Source organism: Nicotiana tomentosiformis, chromosome 1, assembly GCF_000390325.3.
Source record: "Nicotiana tomentosiformis chromosome 1, ASM39032v3, whole genome shotgun sequence".
Lineage (NCBI taxonomy): Eukaryota > Viridiplantae > Streptophyta > Magnoliopsida > Solanales > Solanaceae > Nicotiana > Nicotiana tomentosiformis.
The window spans coordinates 150,357,991-150,373,789 of NC_090812.1; the positions used below are offsets into that span (position 1 = coordinate 150,357,991).

The window sequence follows — 15,799 nt, forward strand, 5'->3', positions numbered from 1 at the left end:
ATGAGCCTCTTCATAGCAACAAAATGATGATCCCTCGGATCATGGATAAACTAACAAAGCTTGTTCACAACAAAGGTAACACCTAGCCTAGTTATGGTGACATATTGCAAAGCTCCTGCAATACTTCTACACAGGTGGGGATCTTCAAATGAAGAGCTTCCATGCTGCCAGTAGACATAGGAGTGGAGACATGCTTAGCGCCATCCATATTGACCCTGGTGAGTAAATCACAAATGTACTTGGCCTGCTTGAGATGTAAGCCTTGAGCAGATTTTGAGACCTCTATACCTAGGTCTTTCAATGCAAAGCTAGACGCCAACCTGGAAACAACACTCGAAATGAAAGACTTAGAGATGCCAGTGATGATTAAATCATCGACATACACCAAGACAAAGGTGATTTAAGATCTCATGGCATGGATAAACATGGAAGTGTCAGACTTAGATGGTTCAAAACCAATGTCAAGTAAAGCAATATGCAAATTTTCAAACCCAGCTCCAGGTGCTTGTTTGAGGCCATATAGGGCTTTGTAAAGCTTGCAAATATGATTAGGATATCTAAGATCAATAAAACCTTTAGGCTGCTGATCATGCCCAACTATACCTTATAAAAAGGACTAAGCGGTCGCTACAAAAATAGTCCGATTCAAGAGTCCGGAGTCGAATCCCACAGGGAACTAACCTATTTGCTACAACTTTTAGTATCGCTAATGATAAGCTAAGACAATTTTCAGAGTTCAAGATTTTATTTGATAATTAACAGAAATTATTTAACTAAGGAAAAATGACAATAAAAACTATCAATAGGCAAGAATGAAATTGAATTCAAGGGTAAAAGAATCTAGGGTTATTGATTTTCTCAATTGTCGGATTAATTCCTGACACGTTAGCTATAATCTCACTGTAACACTCTATAAAGATGATGAGTTCTTGCTTACCGTACTTATATATCGATCAATTACGATAATTTACTACAAGCATTCTCTCGAACTACTCTAGTTGATAATTTGTACAACTCATAAATATCACACCAAAGCTTCGTTATCACTAATTCCGCTTTTAAATTCAAGTAATTAATCTCTTAACTTACTCGAAAGTGGCGTTGTTCAACAACAATCTAATCAAGTGTTCTTTCTCAAGCAACACTAGACAACTAGACACGATTTATCAAAGGCCCTTTCAATTAATTACAAGAAACACATAGTTGAACAATTATAGAGTAAAAACGGCTCAATTATATCAAAACGTAATCAAGACTTCATCCAACAATTAGTTCCATCAACCCTAGATGACGGGTTTAGCTACTCATACTACTATGCACGATTATAATATAAAAAGTCATAACCAACAATGGAACTAAGAATAAGAAGATGAAAAACTCGTAGGAGAATTCTCCGTCTTGCTCCTTTTGTGTTCTTGCCTCCAAAGTTCTTCTAAAACCAGAGATCCCCTCTTTTTGGGCGAGCTAGGCTTCATATAGGTCAAGGTTAGTCGCCTCTCAAATTACAAAATTGGCCTTGGACGATTTTTTTGGGAAGCACGTGCGCGGCCGCGCACTTTGGCCAGTTTCTGCCTGCCATGCGCGGCCCAGTGCGCGGCTGCGTAGAGACCGCGCACTTGGAGGATTTTCAGCAGCATTTTTTTCTTCTTCGTTTTAAGTGCGATAAGCTCCAATTGTTCTTCAATGCTCCATATTAGCTCCAAAACACTCTTTAACGTCCTCATAGCCCGGAATTGCTCCTGCAAAGCATAAAGTTCTTAATTAGAGCAATTTGTTATCATTTAACATTCAAATATCAATAAAGTGCAGCTAAGTTAGAGTGCAACTAGTAGCTAAACTACATAATTACAACCTACTATCAATACCCCACACTTAAACCAGTGCTCATCCCCGAGCAATCAAACCACACTCCACAGAGGCCTAACTTCACTAAGCGACTTCCCTAACTCATCACACCAAGAATATTTCACATAGATTGAGCACAGTAGTGTAACATCTTCACCTCAAGAGTTGACTCCCATGCACTATGCAATATTCCTAACTTACTCACTTACTCTAACGCAGAGGTCAAGAATTACCTTTCCTTCATGAATCAAGTGCCTGCTCACAACAAAAGAGACTCATTCCACAATCAATAAAATTCACGCATAGTGAGGGACTTCAAAATAGACAGAATTCACTCACCCTCAGAAACGATATTCTTGTGCCACAAAAGATGCTTCATAGGCTTGCCCGTAGTGTACTACTCTACTAATTGAGCTCATTCAGTCTAGGATCAAATAGGACTTTATTTGGTTGTAATGTAGGCTGCGGGTCGGGTAGGATATATTTGGATATAAGAGTGACTACACCTCCCTAAGTACTTTAATACATATACTTTAACATTCAAGTCCATACTTATGTCAAACCAACACTCCACCTTCACATCAACGTATATTACCCCATACTTCTTTAAGCACAATTACATCAAAAGCCACCAAAGGAATATTATTCACCACAATACAACTATTGTTTTTGTTTTTTTTTTTGTTTTTTTCTTTTTCAATTCACGTGGCTTTTATTATTCTTTTTTTTTCTTTCAACACAATGCATCTTTCTCCTTATTTTATTAGTTCCACTCAAAATCCCCACCAACCACCCCACATTTAACCTTTACAAGTTCATAGAAATTCAAGTGCTCATGAGAGGTAAGTAGGTTCAAATAGATGGTTAATTCAAACAAAGGGGTACGACTTGTAATGCGGTTGCCAAAGAAACAGGATTATAGGCTCAAAGGGGTTAACTACGATACATAACAACTAGGCGGGTGGAATATATATATGGCTCAACAAAGAAACGCCTATATCATTTCCAAGACTGAACAATATTACTATTTCACTTTGCAAACACACGGGGCAAGTTCTAGGCATCAAATGCAGTGCACAAAATAAAACAAGCCTCACACACACATGGCACAAGAGTCACTCCAGATTGGATCATCAAAACACTCTAGTCAGGGTACTTAAGCCAAGTTAAGAACATACAATTTAAGGCACTCTTACAGGAATCAACAATTGAGCCTAAGCGTCACACTAAAGTACCTTCTATATTCAAGGCATAACGAAGTTAAGAGATCCTATTTCCAATTCAGCCCATAGCCCAAGGGTTCCTAACTTTAAAAAAAAATAAAAAACTAACTACACCCGGTTTAAACGAACCTTGAAAAAGAACTGTGGCCCAAAGAAAAACCAAGGGGGAATTGATACACTCCTAACAAAAGAAAATCTTTTTTGTGTTTTTTTTTCTTCGACTTGAATCCCTCAAGAAACCCGTCGAATGATATCCATCATCGGAACAAATCGAAACTTTTGAATTTTTTTTATATTCAATTAACAAACGAAACTACACTACTCTACATAATTCTATACATACAACATGCATACAAAATATCCCCCATACTTAAAATGGTGGCATGTCCCCATGCCACACAAATAAAAAAATGCGAGGTAAAGGAAACTTCCCTGGTACATCAATCCTGATCGGAGGCAGTGCCAGGGTCGAGATCGCACGCCCTCCCCAGCGCACGCATCCAAGCCATGATCTTCTTCTCAGATTTTGCATTTTGGGTGGCCAGTGCATCAACTCGAGTCCCCAAATCCGTGACAGAAGTGCGTAACCCTACCATTTCATGTTGTAGGTTTGTCATCCCATCTGACCACGGATGTTCCCTCAATCTCAGCAACTTGCTCGTGTGGGGGTGACTCAGCCACAACCTCAGCCTGCCCTTCATCTCCCTCCTCTAGCGCATCAGACTCATCACTATTAGCTCTGCCAGGTACCACAGGATCCTTCACAATGGTCACTTTATCTGCCCGAAACTTTTGTTCTTTTTTCACTCTTCCATCCACGTTCTTGTTCTCTGGCACTCTTGCTGCCCGGCATAATCTAGTGACTAGTGAAGGGAAGAAGAACCCATACCTCTGCACTAGACAATGGATGAACATCACGTCGTGAATAACCTTAGCCACATCAAAATCATGGCTATTCATGAAGCACCAGATCAATGCAACTCTGGGACCGTTCACCTCAGTGGTGTTGGAGGAAGGCAGCATGCGACTATTGATGATATAAAGCCAATACTTCCCTTCAAAGGTGAGTGAGGCTGAGTGAAACTTCCGCCCCTGTGTAACCCATACTATGTCTTTATTTGGCACACAGATTGTTCTGAAAAACAGGTTCCATGAGGTTGGTTCTCGCCTATATGTATCATAATAGTCCTCCTCCCCACCAAATATTGGCAGCCGATACGCCCTCCTAATGGCGTCTATCGATGCATCAATACTCTTTTGTCGCACAGTGCAAATATGGTCCTCATGTTCAGAGTAGTTCGTGTAGAACTCTCGTACAACCATCAAGTTGGCCTCCTCAGGTTCTTCAAAGAAAATATCCAGCCTGCGTCAAACCAACTCCTGATACATATTGGGGAAATCAATCTGGATGGACCCCCTATCAATACCCCATTCCGGTATGGGCTTCTTAGGAGCCTTCTGACTAAAACGTTCTTGGGCTGAGCTTGTTACATACCTTTTGTTATCAAACTGAGGTGCATTGGTCGAGGCACATGCCCGGGATGAGTCTGCATGACCACTAGAAGAGGCGCATGTGGTTCATCTTTTCTTTGAGGGTGTCATAGTACCTACAAAACAAATACCACTATCGGTACAAGGCGGGATATATGAACCAATAGCGGTTACTCAGACTTCACCCACACAGTTGGTCACAAATTACATTCACGAACTCACTGTGGCATTTAAACAAACACTTGATATGCAAATTCACCCCAAATTCCCCAAACACTCAATTATACCTCAATTCCACCACAATCTTAACAATGTCTAATCCAACCCAACATGATGAAATTCCACTATCCTCACATACCAACAAGTATACTTAGTAATACAAAGTAAAGAAAAGAACAATAATGACTTCTACTACTATACAATTAAAAGAGAAGAAGAAAAGAAAAACATTGGAGAAACTAAAAAAAAATAGAAACTAAAGGAAAAGGAAAATAGAAGCCATGGAACTTACCTGAAGAAGCTTGTGAGGAAAAGAGATTGGGTAGTGATTGAGTAGGGAAGAGGAGGAAAGGGAGGTAGGTTTTTGATTTTGAAATTGGGGAGAAGGGAGGGTTTTTTGGGCGTATTTTTTTTTTTTTTTGTGATAGAGGAGGGTTTGTTTTGTTTATTCAGATTTTAGGGGAGGAATAAGAGGAGGTCGGTTATTAGTAAGGGAGAAATAAAATAAACGAAAAGAAAAGAAAGGGAAAAACAATTAACTAATGAAATAACCTAAAAACATCGCCCAGTGCGCGGTCCATGTGCGGCCGCACATGTGGGGCAGTGGAGGTCGAAAACTATGCGGTCAGTGCACTGCCTCTGCGCAGTCGCGCATGTGCAACAATAGGGGTCCGAAAGTGCGCTACCTGTGCGCTGTCAGTGCGCGACCTGTGCGTTGTCATTGCGCGGCCGCACACGTTTTCCTTCGAAATTTCTCCCTTATAGCCACTTTTTACCTATCTCCGAATGGATTTCTTCACCCTGAGTCCTTCCTCACGCACAATTTCATCCCTGCACACTAATAGACATGTCAATACTTTCACCATTAAAAATCAAATATGAAAAATAATAACAAAGAAAACATATTGGGTTGCCTCCCAGGAAGCGCCTGATTTAACGTCGCGGCACGATGCAAGCTTTCATGATTACATTTCGCTCACATATTAGGGCTCTTCCAAAGACATCACAACTTTCTCCCATTTTTCTTCAACCATTCCAAGGTAGTGTTTCAACCTTTGCCCATTCACTTTAAACCTATTTGTTCCATCTTTGGACTCAATTTCTACTGCTCCACTTGAGAACACTTACACAACTCTAACTGGTCCTGACCATCTAGATTTCAGCTTACCCGGAAACTAGATCTTCGGGTTTGAAGTTCTGATCTAGAGTGTGCTTATCATACATCATCTCCATCCTTTCTTTGTACAATCTTGCATTCTCGAATGCATGGAACCGAAATTCCTCGATTTTATGTAGCTCTGTGACTCTACTTGTGCATGTGGTTTCCATATCCAAGTTCAACTGTCGCAGTGCCCATAAGGCTTTATGCTCAAGCTCCACCAGAAGATGGCATGCTTTTCCAAACACCAACTTGTTTGGAGACATACCAATTGGAGTTTTAAATGCTATGCGGTATGCCCATAATGCATCATCCAACATCTTTGCCCAATCAGTCCGTGTTGCATTCACTATTTTGGTCAGGACACTTTTGATTTCCCTATTGGACACTTTCACTTTCCCGCTCGTTTGTGGGTGGTAAGGTGTGGCAACCATATGGCGAACTCTATACTTTTCTAACAGCCTTGTGAATGCTCTATTGCAAAAATAGGTTCCACCATCAGTGATTATAGCTCTCGGAGTGCCAAAATATGTGAAAATATTTTTCTTTAGAACGCTTGTCACTCATTTGGCATCATTTATTGGAAGGGCCACAACTTCAACCCATTTGGAGACGTAGTCAACTGCTACCAGTATGTACTTGTCACCATACGAGCTGACAAATGGTCCCATAAAATCAATCCCCCACATGTCAAATACTTTCACCTCTTGAATTATAGTCATCGGCATCTCGTGACGGCGAGATATATTGCATGTCCTTTGGCACTCATCACAACTTTTCACCCTAGCATGGGCATCCTTGAATAAAGTCGGCCAATACAAACCCGACTCCAACACCTTCGCTGCTGTCCGAATTCCTCCAAAGTGCCCACTATATGGTAAAGCATGGCAAACCTGCAAAATAGAAGATTGATCTTTCTCGGGGATACACCTCTGGATCATGTTATCTACACATATTTTAAAAAGTAAAGGTTCATCCCTATAATAAGACCAACAATCGCAAACCAACTTTTTATTTTGAATCGAAGAGAGTTCATAAGGTACAATACCGCTTGCCAAATAATTAGCAATATCAGCATACCATGGCGTCTCCTTCATTGCCACTGCTAGTAATTGTTCGTCCGGGAATGTCTCAGTTATATCTTCAACCTCTACTTTCTTTTCATCACCCTCCAACCTTGAAAGGTGGTCTTCCACTTGGTTATCTGTCCCTTTCCTCTCGCGGATCTCCAAATCAAATTCTTGTAGCAAAAGAACCCAACGAATCAAGCGTGGCTTTGACTCCTTCTTTGCTATCAAGTACCTAAGTGTTGCATGGTCAGTATAAACAATCACTTTTGAACCAATTAAATAAGACCTGAATTTATCGAATGCAAACACCATAGCCAACATCTCTTTCTCAGTCACGATATAATTGAGTTGTGCACCGCTTAGCATTCTGCTTGCATAGTAAATTGGGTGCACCAGTTTGTCCTTTCGCTGCCCCAAGACTGCTCCTATAGCATAATCATTCGCGTCACACATAAGCTCGAATGGTTGCTCCCAATTGGGTGCAACAATGATTGGTGCAGTCACCAGTCTCTTCTTCAACTCCTCAAATACCAACTTGCAATCATCAAAGAATACAAAGGGATGATCCTTTTCAAGGAGTTTACATAAGGGGTTAGCAAGTTTTTGAGAAATCTTTTATAAATCGCCTATAGAATCCGGCGTGCCCAAGGAAACTTCTCGCTGCCTTGATCGAAGTAGGTGGTGGAAACTTCTCAATCACGTCAACCATAGCATGGTCGACCTCAATGCCTTTACTGGACACTCGATGCCCCAACACTATACCTTCATGTACCATAAAATGGCACTTCTCCCAGTCCAGCACTAAATTTGTCTCCACATACCTTTTTAACACTCTTCTTAAATTGTGAATACAGTCTTCGAATGAACCTCCCACCACTGAGAAATTATCCATAAAGACTTCCATAATATCCTCCACCATATCAGTGAAAATGGCTAATATACACCTCTGAAATGTAGTCGGTGCATTGCACAGGCCAAACGGCATTCTCCGAAAGGCAAAGATGCCATACGGACAAGTAAAGGATGTTTTCTCTCTATATTCAGGGGCTATTGAGATCTAATTGTACCCCGAATATCCATCCAAAAAACAGAAGTGAGACCGCCAAGCCAGCCTATCCAACATTTGGTCAATGAATGGCAAGGGGAAATGGTCTTTCCGGGTGGCTGTGTTTAGTTTTCTATAATCCATGCATATTTGCCAACCTATGACACTACGAGTCGAGATCAACTCGTTATTCTCATTTTGCACGACCGTCATTCCACCCTTCTTTGACACACCCTGAACTGGGCTGACCCAGTTACTGTCAGATATGGGGAAGATGATACCCGCATCTAACCACTTGATCACTTCTTTCTTCACCACTTATTTCATGTTCGGGTTCAACCTTCTTTGATGTTATCTGAAGGGTTTGTGCCCTTCTTCCAAGAGAATCTTGTGCATGCAAAAGGCCGGGTTGATACCTTTTATATCTGCCATGGTCCAACCAATAGCAATCTTACATTCCTGTAACATTTGTAGGAGTTGTTCCAGCTGCACAGCTAACAAACCGGATGAGATAATAACAGGTAAAATAAAGTTAAGCCCTAAGAAAGTGTACCTGAGGTGAGCTGGAAGCAGTTTCAGGTCCAACTGTGGTGGCTCCTCTATTGATGGCTTCGCAGGTGGTGTTGCCCTTTCTTCTAAGTGTAGTGGCTCGAACTGGGGTTCCCTTTTATAGAACCCTTGACCTTCGAGAGCCATGACCCACTCTGCCAACTCTTCAACATCCACATCTTCCAAATTCATCAAGCAAGCTTCTAACAGATCTCTGACATTAAGTGTCTCATCCTCCTCTTTTAGTATTACATCCACCGCCTCCACTAGTGAACAATTTACAAATGCGCTGGGACTCCTCATAGATTATTGAACATTGAATATTATTTCCTCATTATTGAACCTTATTTTTTAACTCTCTAGTCTCACAGTCAATCAATGCTCTCCCAGTGGCTAAGAATGGTCTCCCCAAAATTATTGGTATTTCTTCATCAAATTGACAGTCAAGAATAACGAAGTCGATAGGAAATACAAACTTCCCCACTTGGACGAGCACATCATCCAGAATTCATGTCTACCTTTTGACTGTGCGATCAGCCAGTTGCAACAACATTGAGGTTGGTCTAGCTCTGCCAATGCCTAATTTTGTATAGATTGCCAAAGGCATCAAGTTGATACCGGCTCCTAAGTCACATAATGCTTTAGCAAAAGCATAACTTCCAATTGTGCATGGGATAGTGAAACTACCGGGATTAGACAATTTTTTAGCCATAGGTCTTGTCACTACCGCGCTGCAAGTTTGAGTTAGATTTACAGTAGATAGGTCCTGGAAGTCAAATTTTCGAGACATCAAATCCTTCATCATTTTTGCATAGCCTGGCATTTCCCTCAAAGCATCCATCAGCGGAATATTCAATTGAATTTGTTTAAGCATTTCCATGAATTTCTTGTATTGATCATCTTTCTTTTGATTTGCCAACCTTTGAGGGAATGGTGCAGGAGTTAGCTTCTGCCCACTTCTTGGTGTCTTTTCCACCACTTGTTCTGGGAGTTGTTCAAATTCCTTCTCTTTGCCTTTGTCCACTTATGCCTGTTCAATTACAACTTCAGCGAGCTCCGTTGACTCGTCAGTCTCTAATGTCACTTGAGTAATTGGCATTGCGTCTCTCCTAGATTGAGCAACTTCTTGCTCTCTATCTAAATCCCTTCCATTCCTGAGACTCACTGCCATTAGATGATTTGGGTTCTACTCCTTTGGATTGATGTTTGTGTTTGCAGGCAACGTTTCTTGTGGGCGATTGTTCAAGGCCATCTGGCCTAATTGAGTTTCAATGCCTTTAATAGCCGAATCATGTGCGACTAACTTTTCTTGCATCATTACATTTGTCCCAATGAGTTATTGCAGCATGCCCTTAGTTTCTATCATATTACTGTCATGCTGTTGATGAGGCGGTTGGTAAGCCAACTGGTATTGGTGCTGCTGATTGTAGGCCTGCTGCTTTTGATAAGGCACGACTTGGCCTTGTGGTCGTGTTCCCCCTGGAATGGTATTGTATTGTTGTTGGGTTGGTTTGTACTGCTGATTTTGAGGTCCCCATTACTGTCCACCTAGCCTCTGACCCCTAAAATTATTGACGTAATTCATGTCTTCTCTGAAGCCCTTGTTATCATTCCCTCCACTCCACGAGCAAATATATGACTGATTTATGCAGGGAGTGCATAGGCCTCCATTTGTCGTATCAACAATGTGCACCTGTTTCGTACCCATCTCATCAATTTCTTTGTCAACAAGCTTATCTGGGTCATGAGAGTGGCTATGTTTTCTACATTTTTATTGTTTGGGTCAAGAGCAACAGAATGCACTATTGGAGTGAGTGTTGTATCTCTCGTCATCCAGTCTGAATTTTGAGCCATCTTGTCAAGAAGAATCTTACACTATGTGAATGTTTTGCTCAAGAATGCACCCCCAGCTGAAGCATCTACATTGGCCTTCAAACCGTCAGCCAAACCCATATAGAATCTATGTCCAAGCATCTGATCTGGGATGTCATGGAGTGGACACTTCACCAGCATACCCTTAAACCTCTCCCAGGTTTCCTGCAAAGTTTCAGTCGGTTTCTGCCTGAATTACAATATCTCATCAATTTGCCTCGCAATTTTGTTGGGTGGATAGAACTTGTTTAAGAACTGCTTGATTAGTTCCTCCCAAGTAGCAATTGAGTTTATTGGGAGCGAATTCAGGCAAGTTTGAGCCTCCCCAGTCACTGAGAATGGGAACAGTAATAATCTGATTGCTTCATGAGTCACATTCGGCTGCCTTTGAGTGACACAAATTGATAGAAAGTTCTTCAGATGTTGTTGTGGGTCTTCGATGTACGAACCAGAGAACAACCCTTTATTCTGCAGCAAGTGCAGCATGTTGTTGGTAATCTGAAATGTCTCTGCTTGTATCGGAGGGACTGCAATTGTGTTGGCCAGGTTATTAGCAGTTGGTTGCGCCCAATCATATAGAGCAGCTTCCGGCACAAGAGGTGTTACCACTTTGATGTTTGGGTCAACTCAATCATTCCTATTGTTCTCGTTGATGTTCTCTACGTCGTCCATTTCAATTTCGAATTATTCGTCTTGTTTTAGCTATTTGAAATTCTTGTTAGCCCTATTCAATGCTCTGAATGCTTTTTTGGGATCTGAGAGTCCTTCAAAAAGTTCACCAGTTTTTAAGGAGCTTCTAGGCATGCACCTGAGTCACATAAGAGTTCAAACGTGAGACTTTCAATCGAAATATTTTTAACACCATAGAAAATTGATCTAAACTAAAAATCCTAGCAATTCTTCTAAATTGTAATAAATAACACCGTTAGTTCCCCGGCAACGGCGCCAAAATTTGATCACGCCCAACAATGCCTTATAAAAAGGACTAAGCAGTCGCTGCAAAGAGAATCCAGTTCAAGAGTTCGGAGTCGAATCCCACAGGGAACTAACCTATTTACTATAATTTTAAGTATCGCTAATGATAAGCTCAGACACTTTTCAGAGTTCAAGATTTTATTTGATAATTAACAGAAATTATTAGCTAAGAAAAAATGACAATAAAAACTATCAATAGGCAAGAATGAAATTGAATTCAAGGGTAAAAGAATCTAGGGTTATTGATTTTCCCAATTGTCGGATTAATTCCTGACACATTAGCTATAATCTCGCCGTAACACTCTATAAATATGATGAGTTCTTGCTTACTGTACTTATCTCTCGATCAATTATGATAATTTACTAGAAGCATTCTCTCGAATTACTCTAGTTCACAATTTGTACAACTCAGAAATATCACAACAAAGCTTCGTTATCTCTAGTCCCGCTTTTAAATTTAAGTAATTAATCTCTTAACTTACTCGAAAGTGGCGTTGTTCAACAACGATCTAATCAAGTGTTCTTTCTCAAGCAACACTAGACAAATAGACACGATTAATCAAGGTCCCTTTCAATTAATCACAAGAAACACATAGTTGAACAATTATATAGTAAAAACGGCTCAATTATATCAAAGCGTAATCAAGACTTCATCCAACAATTAGTTCCATTAACCCTAGATGAAGGGTTTAGCTACTCATACCACTATGCATGATTACAATATAAAAAGTCATAAACAACAATGGAACTAAGAAGAAGAAGATGAAAAACTCGTAAGAGAATTCTCCGTCTTACTCCTTTTGTGTTCTTGCCTCCAAAGTTCTTCTAAAAATAGAGATCTCCTCTTTTTGGGCGAGCTGGGCTTCATATAGATCAAGGTTAGTCGCCTCTCAAATTATAAAATTGGCCTTGGACAATTTTTCTCGAAAGCGCGTGCGCGGCCGCGCATCAACCGCGCACTTTGGCCAGTTTCTGCCTGACATGCGCGGCCTAGTGTGCGGCCGCGTATAGACCGCGCACCTGAAAGATTTTCTGCAACATTTGTTTTTCTTCTTTTTAAGCGCGCTAACCTCCAATTGGCCTTCAATGCTACATATTAGCTTCAAAACATTCTTTAACGTCGCCATAGCCCGGAATTGCTCCTGCAAAGCATAAAGTTCTTAATTAGAGCAATTTGGTATCATTTAACATTCAAATATCAATAAAGTGCAGCTAAGTTAGAGTGCAACTAGTAGCTAAATTACATAATTATAGCCTACTATCAGCTGCACCAAATAAACTTCTTCAGTTAGCACACCATCTAGGAAAGCATTTTTAACATCAAGTTGTCTGAGATCCCAACCCTTTGATAAAGCAATTGTAAGAACAACTCGAATAGTTGTTGGCTTAACCACCGGGCTGCATGTATCATGCTAATCAATCCTTCTTCTTGGCTAAACCCTTTTGCCACAAGCCTTGCCTTGTATCTATCTATGGAACCATCTGGCTTCAGTTACAGTTTGAACACCCATTTACACACTACTATTTTCTTGGTAATAAAGGAAGGAACTAGTGTCCAGGTTCCATTTTGAATAAGGGCATTGTACTCTTCATGAATTGCCTGCCTCCGCTTGTCATCCTTGAATTCCTTAGTAAAAAAAGAAGGCTCGGGTGGAAGATCAGATTTGGGTAGAGGATATTTAGTAACTGTGTTGGCTTGAGGTTGAGCAGTCCTTGCCTTAAAGAGAGTGACCATATGATGAGGAGGAAGAGGAGCTGCTTGACGCCTCTGAGCAGGCGGAGCAGCAGGAAGAAGAGTGGTAGCTAATGTAAGATTTTCTAGAGATGGGACATTTGATATCATTTGTTTGCTAGAAGTGGTGGAAGGTGAACACAGAGAGAAGCTTGAGGCAAACTAGGACTGCCCGGAGGGTCAATGAAACTTGTGACAATACTAGGATGACATGGTTCTACAACTGGAGGTGAGGAAAGCAAGGAGATCGAAGAACACGACACCGAAGGAGGCTGTGTTCCCTTGGATGCAAAAGGGAAAAGATTTTCATCAAAAACAACATGCCTATATATATAAATCCTACCACTGGACACATGAAGGCACTTGTATCCTTTGTGATTAGTGTTGTATCCTAAGAAGACATATTGTTGTGAACGAAATTGTAACTTGTGATTGTTATAGGGTCGCAACAAAGGATAACAAGCGCACCCAAAAACCTTAAGAGATGGATAATCAGGTGTTTTGTTAAATAACTTCTCAAGTGGGGAAATATTATTTAGAATAGGTGTAGGCATTCGGTTTATGAGATACACAGCCGAAAGAAATGCATTATCCCAGAAATGCAATGGAAGAAAGGCATGAGCTAAGAGTGTTAGTCCAGTTTCAACAATGTGACAATATTTTCGTTCAATTATGCCATTTTGCTCATGTGTATGAGAGCAATAAACTTGATGAGTAATGCCCAATTTTTCAAATAATTTGGAATAATTTCTATATTTACCACCCCAGTCAGATTGAAAGGATTTAATCTTTCTATTAAATAAGGTTTCAACTTGAGTTTTGAACATGAGAAAACATCAATGACTTCATGTTTAGATTTTATAGGATAAAGCCAAGCATATCTGCTAAAATCATCAACAAATGAAACATAAAAACTAAATTTATTGCTTGCAAGATAAAGAGCAGGGCCCCATACATCCAAGTGAATCAAATCTAGAGGACTTGTAGAAGATGAACTAGAAGTAGGAAAGGGTAACTTATGCCTCTTTCCATACTGGCAAGACGAGCAAACACTGCTACTAGAGGTTGTAGAAACAGGTAGATCATGACGATTCACTACTTGTTTTACAACTCTTATTGAAGGATGACCTAGACGACTATGCCACAAATCAATAGACGACTTTGATACAAGGAGGGCTTGATGTTGAGAAGAACCTCGGTTAGACTGGAAGCGGGCAGAACACAGCGTATAGAGTCCATGCTCAAGGCGCCCTTGTAGTAGAACATTCCTCGTTGTCGGTTCTTTCACAAGACAAGTAGTAGGGTGAAATTCAAAATAAACATTGTTATCTGCAGTAAATTGAGCTACACTTAACAAACTTTTTGTAATCTCTGGAATATGTAATATATTTTTGAGATGAAGAGTTCGACAAGAAGAAGGAGGAGAGGAATCACCAATATGAGCAATTTTCAAACCTGTACCATTGCCAACATGCATTTGTTCAGATCCAGAATATTGACCCCTAAAGTTCATATTGTTCAGATCGTTTGCAAGATTGATTGTGGCGCCAGAATCAGGATACCAGAGAGGATCTACTATAGTCGAAGGTTGTGAAATATATGCTGAGAATTGTTGCTTATTTCCAGCTTGAAAAGCATGATCAAAATGATGGTAACAATTTGCACCAGAGTGACCAAATTGGTTACACACTTGACACTTAACTGTAGTGTTTTGATAATATTGTTGGTCACTAAAACCATGACCTCCTTTTCCTCGGCCTCGTCCATTCCTACCTGATTGGTACTGATTGGTGGAATAGTTCCTTTTATTCTCATACTTGTTCCGACTAGGGTTATGACCAGGGGATTTGATAGTGAGATTAACCTGTGTAAAGGCTTGATCAACAACAGTAGCTTGTTCCAACCGATACTCATGACTCAATAACAGACCGTTAAGGTCAGTAAGTGTAATGGGCTCAGTTCTGGATGTAACTGAGATAACTAAAGCATCATAATCAGAACCTAAGCCACCAAGGATATGAAGGATCAAATCATCTTCATTGAGAGGCTGAGATGCAACAGCTAGATTGTCTGCTATAGTTTTCATCTTTTGAAGATAATCAACCATCGATTGGGATCCTTTCTTAGTTGTTTGAAGCTGTAGTCGCAATTGCATAATGTGTGCCCTAGATTGCGAGGCAAACATACCTTTTAGGGCTAACCAGACTTCCTTTGATGTGGATCAGCCAACAACCTGCGCTAATACTCCCTCTATAAGCGAAGACAACAGCCAACTCAATAAGAGTTGATCTTGTTTCTTCCATGCTAAAAACAATGGATTAACTTCTACATTTGATACTGGTGAAGAATCTATAGAGGTTTCAGCAGTAGATACAAATTTGGATGGACATGGATGAGTTCCATCAATGTATCCTCCTAAATCATAATCTCTTATTGCAGGAAGAACTTGAGATTTCCACAAGATATAGTTATTCCTATCCAGCTTGATTATATGAGAATGGGAGAAAGTTGTGGCTATGGTGGTAGTGTTATTTTATGAGAGTGATTGTGTCGAGACATTGGTGAGTGAAGGTGAAGACATGGCTATTCAGATGTGAGTCTTGAACGCTCTGATACCAT

The 15,799-nt window shown here is 40.4% G+C and overlaps 1 non-coding gene across 1 annotated transcript; it reads right to left on the minus strand.

Moving 5' to 3' along the window:
• Window positions 1-15,088: 15,088 nt before the first annotated feature.
• Window positions 15,089-15,227, minus strand: LOC117276586 (small nucleolar RNA Z247). The gene has a single exon (XR_004506847.1). It is a non-coding gene; the product is annotated as a small nucleolar RNA Z247 (small nucleolar RNA).
• Window positions 15,228-15,799: the final 572 nt, after the last annotated feature.